The sequence below is a fragment of the Artemia sp. Qi Xiang Cuo genome, chromosome 19, assembly GCF_049724085.1.
Source record: "Artemia sp. Qi Xiang Cuo chromosome 19, ASM4972408v1, whole genome shotgun sequence".
Classification (NCBI taxonomy): domain Eukaryota; kingdom Metazoa; phylum Arthropoda; class Branchiopoda; order Anostraca; family Artemiidae; genus Artemia; species Artemia sp. Qi Xiang Cuo.
In genome coordinates, this window is record NC_142812.1 from 41,869,831 (window position 1) to 41,883,583 (window position 13,753).

Below are 13,753 nucleotides of genomic sequence, written 5' to 3' on the forward strand. Positions count from 1 at the left end.
TTGTGATGTCAACATGGCAACAGTACAGATAATGGTGGAAGTGTTTACAGCCATACACAGTGGTGTATAACTCTTTTTCGAGTTTTGAATACTTCTGCTCTGTCTTTCTGAGCAATCTTGATGCATATGCTGTGACCTGCCCTCCCGAAACAAGGTGGTCGCCAAGCCTGTGGATGGAGGCGTTGACAATGAGTTTGACATTCTTGCTCTGATGGTTGAAGAATGGGGTGTTTGACACTAATGAGCATTTCAGGTCCTCGAGTGTTTGGGTGTTCCTCTGACCAGATGAATGGGTCTGCTTTGGTCAGGTCACAGAGTGCTTTGTTTTTTGTCAATAAGTTTGGTATGTATTTGACAAGATAGTTGATCATCCCAAGGAGGGTTAGCAGTTCTTCTCGGCATGATGGGTTTGGCATGTGGTTAATGGCACAAATCTTTTCAGGATCTGGCTGCATCCCTGTAGAGCTGATTATGTGTCTGAAGTAGCTGACACTGGAGGCTGAAAGCTCTCACTTATCTTTGTTGAAATGGATTCCCTTAGCTAGGGTATGTTTGAGTATTGCTGCTAGGCATTCTTTGGGCTCTTCTTGCATCCTGCTGTACACAATCATGTCATCAATTATGATGAAGAAACCCTCTAGGCCTTCAAAGGCATCTTCCATCCTCCTCTGAAACTCATCTTGCACTGAGATGATTCCAAAGGGCATTTGCTTGAAACCATATCTTCCATATGTTGTGCTGAATGTCATGAGGTAAGACGAATCTTTGCAGAGCAGAATTGACCAGTAACCAGAACAGGCATTAAGTTTTGTGAATATTTTTGCTCCATATAGCTTGGAGGTGACATTGTCTAGAGTGGGAATGGGATAGTGGGGCCGTTTGATGGACTTGTTTAGGTCCACGGGGTCTATGCACAGTCTTATTGTCCCATCCTTCTTCTCAACCATGTAAAGGGGGGGGTCTTCTCATGGTGATGACTCCATGCCCAAACTCAGCCATGAGACCCGAGTACCCCTAAATAAGCCTCAATAGACGAAATGAACCAAGTGAGAGAGATATCTTGATAAAATCCTAATCATCGTGATAAAATATACAAGACAACACAGGTATAAGAAAAACTAGATTTTATTATTAAAGAAGAGAACTTTTTAGTTAATAGTTATTTCATTATAAATCAAAATTCAATAATTATTATTCACAATCAAAGATCAATTCTTGTTCATATAATTGCTAGAAGTAAAATTTATTATTATTAAAGGAAAGCAAGCATTATAACTAATATATTAAGACTAATATGTTCCTGCTTAAAAGAATTTAATAATAATATTAAAGAATGGGATATATACCCATTTACTAGGATTTTAACATAATAAAATTAAGAAAGAGCAAGGAACACATTAGACTTACATTCTACATGCATACGAAAAGCTTGAGCAAAGCCATAAACCCAACTGACTTCTCTCGTCAGTCTCACGCTATATCAAAAGATATGTTCCCCTTATTTGTCAAACAAACGTAGCTAAATTCAACCCTTCTAAGAAAGGGTTTCTATTGCAAAATAAGAAACTGTGTACAAGGAAAGGATTACAAAGATAAGTTTATTGGGTTCAATACCCTAAAGGGCATTGGCTTAAGCCGGACTCATAGCAACTTGATATTAATTTTAAAATTAGGAGGACATTTCTTACAAATCCGACCTTGTAACATAAGCTTACGTAAAGTTTTTAAAGTTTTTGTTGTGATGATAACTTCAAATATCTACAGGAAACTATTATGGTCGTCTCACTCAATGGCGCTGGCCTTTACAAGGATAAATCACGAGACAAGAAAACAGAGAAACACAGAATTAAATACATAATTGGTATACAGCAATAGAAAATCAATTGAATTTTAGGCTGCAACGCTATTGAATGAGTAAGTGACCAAGAAACTGTAAGACTATTAATAGACAGAAGATTATCAGCTGAAGGTAGCTTCTGTTCGCTAGCCTTTAATGATTTAATACTATTTTATCATTTGCGGTACTGGGTCTATTTTCCTCACATCTACGATCGTGCCTTATCGTGTCATTAAGGAACGTAGTACCTTTTTACAACACTATTCCCTTTTCTTTTCTTCAAGCCCATTGAACAGAATAAAGACAACAAAAGACTATCATTTTTCTTATAAGTAAAAGGTTTAGAAGGTCAATTATAATTTAAAGGTAAATATTCTTCTTATTAAATTATGTATATATATATTTTTTTCTATTAATTATTAAATACATTATTGTTATATTAATTGGTGCTTAAAAGTTAATAGAAACTCAGTAACTAGGGAAGAATCACACAGAACCCAAACATTAAGCTAAAACATAACCAAACCATCCATCACAACTAAATCCGTCACTGTCTTTCTAAGTTAAGTACTAGCTACATCTATTCCGTTGGGGCTAAGGGCAAAAGAAGAAAGCAAGAAAAGATCAATTCTAATGAATTGCAATTTTGTATTTTCATTCAGTGACCATACTCAGTTGACCAGTTCACTCGTAAATTGAAATCCAACTTTCCGGTCTTCAGATATTTTTGGTTCCTCAGTAATATAGGAATTATTTGGCAACAATATCATAAGAAGGAAATTAATTTAAAATACAACATCGATCCATTGTAATAAACATCTGAAAAAATTGAAATTCATATGATTAAAATGAATATGAGACAATGAATATTCCCCTAAGTTAAACTAAAATCTCTAGGGTTTTAAATTATTAACTCAAAACTTAATTCAGAAATTTTTATCACTTTTTTTTCTTATTGAAAAGGAGGATATAACAATCAGTGTATATAAGAACTTCATAAATAGCAAGAGTTCAATTTACTATTGAAAGAAACGGATGAGGTTGCTAATATGGATAAGCTGAATACAACGGTTATTTTAACCTTCTTAACGAGTAGAATGGATGACCCTCTTTTTCTTTTGCTACAGTCTGTTGTTCTACAACTACTGGATCAGAATCTGTACTTTTTATAGAGGAATGAAATTCGGTGACAATTAAAGGTTCCTGCTACAGAGCAGAAATTTACATATCATTAAGTTCGGCAACACAATTTTCCAAGTGGTACGATGATCAGTAAGAGAATACAGAATCTCTAGCTCTTGTCCTGAGTAATGATTAGATCGAGGTCCGAATCTTTCAGACATTATGAATGTATTTATTCTTTTTGTCATAAGAGTATAGGGTGCTTTTTCACATGTATCAGGTGTACAGTCATTGTATTCTGACTTGGAATTCTCCATCCTTTTCTCTGATTTAGTGATGAGCCTGTCATAAGGCTCCGCGTGTTTTGGATTATACTTTAAAAAAGGTTCATGATCTAATTTTTTTAAATGCCTAGGATTGGCAGTTCTTTTAAGTCCTTCAGAGAGATTTAATTATCCTAAATAGAATACATTCTCATACAATTTTGCCAAAACAACATATGGACCACGAAAAGAGTAATTGGTTGACTTTCTTCCTACTGAAGTAATGTCCCGACAGTATACGATGTCACCCACCTCAATAGTAACTTCCTTTGATGTTTTATTGTAATGGTGAGCTTGTTTGGCTCTCTGAATTTTAATTTCATTAGCACACACTTGGTGTATTTCGCTTATATTTTGAACTAACCGTGTTACATATGATTCATAACCGTCGAAGTAATTTAAGCTTGTTGGTTTTCAGATTGCCAAATCGGCCAAGGTTCTCCCATTAAACCCATGTACTGTAGTAAAGCTAGAAAATTTCTTCACACTATTTAAAGATGCATTCATACTTAACATAATAAGTGGTAATTTTTGATCCCATTCTACTTGATAAAGATTTGCACATGTGTGTGAAAGAATCTTTTTCAATATCTTTACTTTCTGTTCCACACCACCGTTGCTTAGTGGGTTATACGGACTGGAATATAGCTTTTCGCAATTTAATTCTTTGAACATTTTTCTGATCTCTATGGAGTCAAAATTTGACCCATGGTCAGAGAGCACAGCCTCAGGCAGTCCACAATAAGCGAAAATTCTTTCCCATAAGAATTTCATAGTAAATTCGGTATTTAACGAAGGTTCACTATGCAAAACAACTAATCCACTGAAAGATCTACCCCTAACAATACGTAACGATTACCTGCACTTGTTATTGGGAACGGGCGTGCAGCATCAAGTCCCCAAGCCAAAAAAGGCATATTGGGTGTCACATTGTCTCCGAGAGGAGGTTTAATTTTCTTACAATTTGCGCGGTTACATAAATCACAACTAGTGACAAATTCCTTAATAATGGAGTCTATATTTTCAAAAATACAAATCTTTCGGAGTTTCCATAACGTTCTTTCGTAGCTGGCATGGCTACCAAGCGATAAATGACTATTAAATAATTTGAAGATGCCTTGAATTATCACTCTATGCAAAACTATTTAAATAGATGGTTCTGCAGCTACTTTTTGGCTTATCCTAAAATAACTGTTTGGTGAACACTCAATTTTATACAGAACATCATCTATTAAAACAAACTCTTTATTAATAGTAATGAGCCATGAAGAGACTTAACCGAATATAATCTTTTTTCCAATATCCATATCATCAAAATTAAAAATGCGGTAGAGACTATAGTCACCGTGAATTAGCCAATCCTTCTGTGTTCCTGGTTAACACCAGGAATGTGGGTTAGTATCCGCTTGTGACTTAGCGAGCTTCTCATATATGAAGCTCCTCTTTTGAGCACGGTGGTCCTTCAACACATCCGGATCTTTAAATAAATCAAGAGCAATTATTATCTCGGGATCTCGCATGGGTCCAGGGCTAAAGTCCCCAGCTTGAATACATATGAAATATATATTAAAATTAATAATAAACACGCCCGCTGCTAAAAATTCCAGTTCGCTATGAACCATATATAAGGTCTGACTGCTGTCTATAATCTCCCGACATGGCCTCGATAAAATATCAGCTATCATTTTAGTCCCAGGAATGGGTCTATACGTATATAAGTGATTATCCATCAGTAATGATACTCGGTACATCTTACTAGAGAGATCCCGGTGTTTACGTAAATACTCTAAATTTTTAGCATCCACATAAATATTACACCGTCTTCCCCAAATATAATACTGAATCTGAGAGCTTTTTAGAGTTTCATATAAGCCGTATAATTCCCTAACGATAGAAGACTGCTTGTAAATTGGTTTAGATAAAACTCTAATAAAAGAAAAAACGACTCCCATCCTTCCGTCATCTTTTTCCTGACAAAGAATAGCCCCGACCCCATTTTCAGAGGAGTCAACATAAAATTCAAAATACTTTTCAGGGTTTGCCATATGAATTACAATTTCACTATCTTTACGAGTTATTTGTCCAACTAAGGACAACAAGCGATCTCTTGCTCTTCCTTCCATGTCCACGCTTGGGTCTTCTTTAATAATTTTGTCAAAGGAGCTATTAAATCATGATAATTAAGATAAAAACATTTATAATAGTTGAAAAGTCCTAATTGAGATCTTAATTCAGAAATATTTTCTGGCCTTACTAATTTTTCAATAGCATCTAATTTGGATAATTGAGTCTAATTTTTTCACGTGACACTATGAATCCTAATACTGGAATATATTCTCTAAAAAGTAGTGACATAGACGCTGACAATTTAATCTTATGAGTTTTTAAACGCGCAAAGAATCCCTTGAGATGAAATAAGTGCTCATTAGGGTTTAAAGGTTTTGTTTTAATAAATTTATCATCAAAAAAAATTAAAATAAAGGAATGGTAACCTTCTAGAAATAATTTATCCATGATGCTAGTGAAAGTTTTTGCCCCAAATACACTTCCCTGTGGTATTCTTGTGTAGCGATGGCTGCGGCCAGTTAAAGGTGATAAAAACGAGAAGAATTTTTGGTACCTTTCATCAATAGAAATTTGGAAAAACCCACTGCGCATGTCAAATTCACTATAGAACGTTCCTTTCGACAAATTTTGTAAAATGTCAGAAGTTCGAGGAAATAGGAAGGATGTGTCTTTCATGTTATTATTAACTGTACGTAAATCAATTAGAAATCGAGTATTTTCTCTGTTAAGAGCCTCATTTTTACTGACATAATGTTTCCTTATAATGAAAAAAGGAGAAAGGAAAGGAGATGCCCTTTCCTCTACTATGCCGGATCTTAGCATAGCTTGTATATGTTCTTCTAGCACTAAAGCCATCTTATGTGGAATTCTAAATTACTTGGGTGGTTTAAAATCTGTTTCAAGTGGTATATCAGGTTGAAAAACCATTCAATCATCTTTACATACATCATACTCATGATGGGTAAAGCAACCTTTATGAGCTAAGAGCAATTTAATTAACTCTTGAAAAACTACTTTGGGTACGGTAGAAAGATCAAACTTAGACAGACATTATTTATAATCCCACGTAGCCTCCTAATTGTCCTCAACTGACTTTACCTCATCAGAAGTTTCTAAAAATGCTACTAAATGTTCTTTGGGCACACGCGAAAAGTTTGCTATTTCTGTGTAATGTTTTAGCTCCGAAGTATCCTCGGAGTCATTAAAAATGAGGAGATATGTCTTATGTCAATGAACAATACCTAAATAATCATGTAAAAATTCTCCATATTCTGGTTTAGGGCTAATAAATAAGTTATCGCCATCAATAATTGATATGTTTTCTGCAGTGATCAGCTTACAATCTATACTTTTAAATGTTCCAGGGTCAACTCGTGTGTCAGACCTCACTACTACACTCCCGTATGCTAATGCTTTATTATAACCTGCTTGATTTTTGACCTTGGTTCCAAATTCTGATTTCCTTTCACGAAAGTGCAAGGACCTGTCCAGTTCTTGCATAATATTAAACCCTAAGATTACGGCAAAAGACAATCAACTACCAAAAATCCCAGTAAAAATTAACTGTCGTATTTGTACCAGGTAATATCAATAGTAACCTTGCAATGCCCACTACAGGTAACTGATGTCCTGAAAGCAATTTAATCACAGTATTTGTAGGTTTAAGAGGTTCTCTATTAGGCTTGAGGCAAGGAATCAAAGAAGGCTTTCGAAATGAGAGACTTCTCTGAACCACAATCCAAAAGGAGTCACACTCAACATTATAAATTGAAACCTTATTAAAAAGCGTAAAATAATTCCTATTACTATTTGACAAAATTAAAAAAACAAGGTTTATTAATAGATTTTGAAAAATCAAAATCAAAAAGATAATTTCCAGTAATAAGTTGCCCCGTTAGTTTCCCGTCTATGTATTTTCAGTCTGAATAGCCTGTCGGCCTTTTTTAACAATTTCAAAGTTATAATTGTGATGATTATATGTTTTAAATATAAAGCAGAAAACACTTCTTCTAGGTTGTATATCAGGATTATTACTAACGGAAGTTGAAGCATTAGCATTAGTTGTCTTTATTGGACTCGGACTAGCGCCTTGGTATCCATGAGTATTTTCTTCAGAATTAAACGAGTTATAAAAATTACCCTGTCTAGAGTACCCAGATTGATTCAGACCGTGATTACCTCGGTTATTATAAGAAGACCGAAAATTCCTGGAATTTCTTCCTCTGAAATTACCCCGGTGGGGGGATTGACATATGAACCATTATTAGGAGGAATATAGCTCCCACGACCTCTATGAAAGTTAGCCCTATTAATCAAAAACCGTCCTCTTCTTGGCTCATAACGAGAATCTCGGCTATTAAAATTATGAGAGGGTGTCGACACCGCCGCTGATAAGGAGGCCATCCCTGAACAAATTCCGTTAATTTCTTCAAACAATTTAGCCCTTTGAAATACTTCTGTAATATTTGCACCTAACCATGTTTCACGAATGAATCTTCTGATTTTCTCATTTAATCCTTGTTCAAAGGCCTGCTGTTTTAATAAGTTGATACCTGGAAGAAGGGATTCGCTTCCCGGAACATTTTTTAACTAAAGAAGAATAGCTCTCAAATTCTGAATTAATGCGCATAAAAAATCTTACGACTGGCTCCTTATTTTCTTGTCTAACTTGCATAATATGTTGAAATTTTTCAGCCGGTGAAATTTTATCAAGAAAAGCAGAGCACAGGCATTCCTTTAGCCCATAAAAATTTGTAGCGGTAACATATTTTTGTATATACGATCTCTACGGTTTCTCTGACATTATAGCAGCGTATCTCTCGATCATTACTGATTATCCTAATCCCAGTAGTCTACAAACTCTCTGAAGGTCCTTAACCCAACTAGAAATTTGCTGTGGTTTAATCAACCTTTTTATAGTGGAAAATGGGTCAATTGTGCTATAAGCTACATGTTGGAATACTGGAGCTGGGGTAGCTCCCGTATTAACATTAGAAGCTTGCCCAAGGGCTGAAGCTTCCGGTTTATCATTTTCCCGAGGTAGGGACATTACTTAAGGAGAATTTAATTTATAACTTACCAAATTTAAGCAATCAACTAATCCTGGAACTGAGGAAAAGGCTACTATCTATTCTCAAACTCTACAAACCAGTAAGTCTTTTATAAGTGTAAGAGGTTGAGCAATATCCAATTATTATTTGACTGTTTTAATTTTATTATTGCGGTTAGTCTTGTTTTTATAGATCTATAAAAAAGCATAAGCTTACAGGCCAGCAGTGGAGGCGAAAAAAAATTAAATAGATTCAATTAATGATGTTAAATTAATTATTAAAAAATATTAGAAAAATGATTTATGATCAATATTCTGCTCTATCAAAACTAATCATAGAGTTAAAAGAGGCGCTTTTAATTCAATATAATCGCATAGCGTTCTCGCTGCTACCCTTTTGTAAAAGGGGGAGGGTCCTGTCATGGTGATGAATCCATGTCCAACTCATCCATGAGACCTAAGAACCCCAAATTAATCCTCAATAGAAGAAATGAACCAAGTGAGAAAGATATCTTGCCAAAATCCTAATCATCGTGATAAAATATACAAGACAACACATGTATAGTAAAAACTAATATTTTATTATTAAATAACAGAAATTTTTATTAAATATTTATTTATTAACAAATCAAAATTCGATAAATATCATTCACAATAAAAGATAGATAATTGCTAATATTATTTATGGAATTGAAGTCTACTATTATTAATGAGAATCAAGAAGTATAAATAATATATTGAGAATAATGTGTGCCTGCTGAATATACTTTAATAATAATATTAAATAAATGGATATATACTCATTTACTAGGATTTTAACATAATAAAATTAAGAAAGAGCAAGGAACACATTAGACTTACATTCTACATGCATACGAAAAGCTTGAGCAAAGCCATAAACCCAACTGACTTCTCTCGTCAGTCTCACGCTATATCAAAAGATATGTTCCCCTTATTTGTCAAACAAACGTAGCTAAATTCAACCCTTCTAAGAAAGGGTTTCTATTGCAAAATAAGCAAACTGTGTACAAGGAAAGGATTACAAAGATAAGTTCATTGGGTTCAACATACCCTGAAAAGGCATTGGCTTAAGCCGGATTCATAGCAACTTGATATTAATTCTAAAATTAGAAGGACATTTCTTCAACCATGACCATCGAATTGACCCACTCAGTTGGGGTAACGACCTTTTCAATTATCCCTAGGTCTTCTAGGCGGCTGAGTTCTTGCTTGAGTTTATCCTGCATGGCTGCGGGTACTCATCTTGCTGGGTAGACAGTTGGGGTGGTATTGTCTTTCAGATATATGTTGCATTCTCCTTCGAGTTTCCTGATTCCTTTAAACACTTCTTTGTGCTTGTCCTTCAGGTACTCTTGAAGATGTTGAGTTTACGTTCAGTACCAGCTTAATCAGGTCAAAATCAAGGCTTGAATGGTAGCCTATGATGGGGGCAGCTGAAGTTTCTACTACAAAGAATTGTTGCCTGCTGCTCAGGTTATCTTTGTAGCTGCATGATAATTCGCAGACTCCTGTTACAAGGATCCTTGCTCCACAGTAGCTGGCGAGGCACTGGCTTGTGGGTTTCATGGTGGGCTTTGGGGTGATAAGGTCAAAGTACTTCATTGGAATGATATTGACCTGGGCCTCTGTGTCAATTTTGAACTGGACAGGGAACTGATTGTTGATGATCAAAGGTATCACTGCTTCGTCTTTGTTTTTGTTTTGTTTGATGGAGTACAGGAATATGGTTTTATCACCAGAGTCTGATTTGACAGTATCTTCTTCCACTGTGTTTACTGTATTACTTCAAAAAACTTGTGCAAAATGGTTGAGTTTTTTGCGAATGGAGCACGACTTGCCCTTTGCTGGGCAGACATGGGAGGGGGAGTATGTTCTGCCGTAGAAGTAGCATGGTTTGCTCTTTGAGCTGCTTGCTTCCTGTTTGTTTCTGCTGTTGTTCTGGTTTGGGTAGCATTATATGGCATCAATCTCTTGCTTTACGGGAATAGACTTAGTTCCATGGAATGTTTTAAGCTTTGCCTGGGTCACTTTGTGGGTTCTGCACATACTTGATGCTTTTTCAAGCGTAAGTTCATCACCTTCAGCGAGGGGCTTCTCACGTACGTTTTGGTTTAGTATTCTGCAAACTATGTGATCACGGACCATTTTGTTTGGGCCCGAGTAAGAACATGGTTTCACTAAAGTCTTGAGCTCTGTAATATATTTCTTTATGCTTTCTGCCTCGGTTTGGTCTCGTTTTTGGAACAGATACTGTGCAAAAGCTGTGTTCTTCTATGGTGATGCATACACCTTAAATTTCTCAAGGTACCATTCAATTTTGTTCTGTTCCTCGTCTGCAATGGTGAAGGTGTTGAATATTTCTCGTCCTTTTGCTCCAGCCCAGATAAGTAGGTAGGCACAGAGCTTTCTCTGTTTTGCCTGCCAGTTGGCCTGCAAACATCAGTTGGGCATGCTCTTGTAAACGGTCCCATTTTTCTGCTAGGGAGTTGGCTTCCCAGTTGATTGATGGCTGTAGTACATCCATGAGATCCCACTTCTGACACCATGTAATACTTCTCTAGTATAAAGGTTTATTGACCCAGGCTACCTACAAAATAAAGCAACATCTAAGCACAGCACAAGCATTAAGTAAGTGCAAGCATGGTATAGGCACAAGCAGGGAATTAAGCGCAAGCAAAGCGGAATGCTACAATAGGGTTGGGGGTTGGTTGCCCTCCATTCACTTTTGAATCTTAAAAAATGGCACTTGAACTTCCAACTTCCAAGCAACTGAGCCCCATCTGATCTGAATATGCAACCACCCATTCCATAAAAATCTTATATGCCCTAGGGCATAACTTACAACCCTTGCCCCTGGGCTCTGGGGGGTTGTGTCAACCCTGAAGGCATTGTTATATGTCCTTTGGACTATTATGAACAAAATGGCTATCAACAACTTTAGAAAAGAGGGTTTCAGAGAGGGAAGGGGTTGGTTGCCCTCCATTCACTTTTGAATCTTAAAAAATGGCACTAGAACTTCCAAGCAATTGAGCCCCGTCTAATCTGAATATGCAACCACCCATTCCATAAAAATCTTATATGCCCTAGGGTATAACTTACAATCCTTGCCCCTGGGCGGTTGTGTCCACCCTGAAGGCATTGTTATATTTCCTTTGCACTATTATGAACATAATGGCTATCAACAACTTCAGAAAAGAGGGTTTCAGAGAGTGAAGGGACTAGTTGCCCTCCATCACTTTTGACTCTTAAAATGGAACTAGCCTCTAAAGTTCACACAACCACCCCTTCCATAAAGACCTTATATGCCTCTGGGGTATAACTTGCAACCCTTACCCCCAGACTTTGGGGGGTTAATAAAGAAAAAATAACATCATATTTTGCTGCCTATGATTTTGTAAAATACAGTTCAAGTAATGTTAGCAGCAGACTTCTTAGCACAGATACTGAATTTTAATTCATTGTTGATAGTGTCGTCACAACCTTGCTTGTCATTTACAGAAGAGATTGGATGGCCAAAAATAAAATAAGAGCAACAAGAATGTTTTTATTTTTGCCAAAGTGATTGACATGGGAGTTGCCAACAATTTAAATTCAAGAAGCCAAGGCTAAGCCTATTGACTAAACAGATCAAGATTATTCTGAAAAAGGGTTCGATCTTCTAATGAGGGACTAGCCCAAGAAGTTTTGAGTCATCAGCATAGAGGGTTAGTTTACTGCTAATAGTAGAAGAAGCACGCTTAATATAGACATAACCAGTGTAGAACACACTGCACTCCTGAAGCACTTTACTCAAAACTTGTTTTGAAGAGGAAAGAATCTGGTAACTAAAGCCATTAAATAGATAAACATGTTGAGATCTAAGTTGAAGAAAATTCCAGAGCAAGGATTTCTCTTCAAGCTTTGGTGCCTGTAGTGCAATTACAAGTTGCTTGTGGCAAATTTTAACAAAAGCTTCATGAAAGACAAGTAGAATCATGTCAGCAGGAACCCATGTTTCAAGTAGCTTAGTGGTAAATAGGCATGATTCTATGAGATTAGTACCAACAGATCTTCCAGAACAAAAACTGTGCTGCAAGTTTTGCAAGAGATTATTTGCTTCATGATGCTGGTTGACTTCAGAATTGACTATCCTTTCCAGAACCTTAAAAACCATTGAAAATATAGCAAAAATGGGTATATTTTAAACAAGGCAGTGGACATAACAAGAAAAGCATCAAACTTTATCATGGGCAGCACAATAGCACTGCCTAAGTAAAGAGAGAAGTGGCCACAATGTATTTTTTCTCTGACCAAGGCACTTCATATTGAAGTTGTTGTAGGAACTTTGGAAGGAGCTCATTTGACCAGAAATTGGAAGCTCTAGTGCCCTGTTTAAGTGTCAAAAGTCATAGGAGGGTGACCATGAAATTTTGAGATAGCAATTGTGTTCAAAATAGTCCAGAGAGCCTATAAAAATGGCTCTGGGGTTGAAACAACCCCCAGAGCCCAGGGGCAAGGGTTGTAAGTTATACCCCAGGGGCATATAAGGTTTTTATGGAAGCAATGGTTGTGTAAATTTTGTAGGAGACTCATTTGATTGTAAATTGAACGTTCTAGTTCCTTTTTAAGAGTAAAAAATGATTAGAGGGCAATTAGCCCCCCCCCCCCCATGACTTCCTTTCCCCAAATGTATTTAAATAAAGTGTTTAGATAGCCATTTTGTTCAAAATAGTCCGAAAATCATATAATAATGCCTCCAGGGTTGACACAACCCTTCAGAGCCCAGTGGCAAAGGTTGTAAGCTATGCCCTGGAGTTATAAAGGGTTTTTGTGGAATGGGTGGCTGTATAAGCCTTTATGCATTAAATAACTTAAATAACTATGCCTTCTGGATTGATAAAACCCCCACAGCCCCCAGGGCAAGGGTTGTAAGTTATGGAAGTTGTCCATTGTTAACATATAAGGTTTTTATGAAAAGGGTGGCCATGTAAACTGGCCTACCCCCCTACAGCCCTTGTGGCAAGGGTTGTAAGATATGCAATTTGCCCTTTGTTTACATATAGTATTTGTTATTGAGAAAAGACAGTATGTTTGAACTATAGAATCCAAAAAGACAAAGGGCATTCAGGTGAACCTTTCAGAGAATATTGAGGGGAATGTTGAACTAAATCAAAACATGTTATGTATGTATGGGTTGTCAAAAAGGGTGTAACTCAGGAATGGCTGAGTGTATTAATTTGGAAATTTCAGTAAATGGCAAGGAGGATGATCAATTGACCAAAAAGGCAATATTTGCATGATGATACTACTGCTACTACTACTACTACAACTACTAAAACTACTACTATTATACTT

General features: G+C 36.3%; 1 protein-coding gene and 1 pseudogene across 3 annotated transcripts in view; one reads left to right on the plus strand and one right to left on the minus strand.

Moving 5' to 3' along the window:
- LOC148940854 (tyrosine-protein phosphatase non-receptor type 5-like) overlaps positions 1-13,753 on the plus strand; it is a 77,104-nt gene that overhangs the window by 10,373 nt on the left and 52,978 nt on the right. The window lies entirely within an intron of this gene.
- On the minus strand, positions 7,513-8,412 carry LOC148940855 (uncharacterized; annotated as a pseudogene).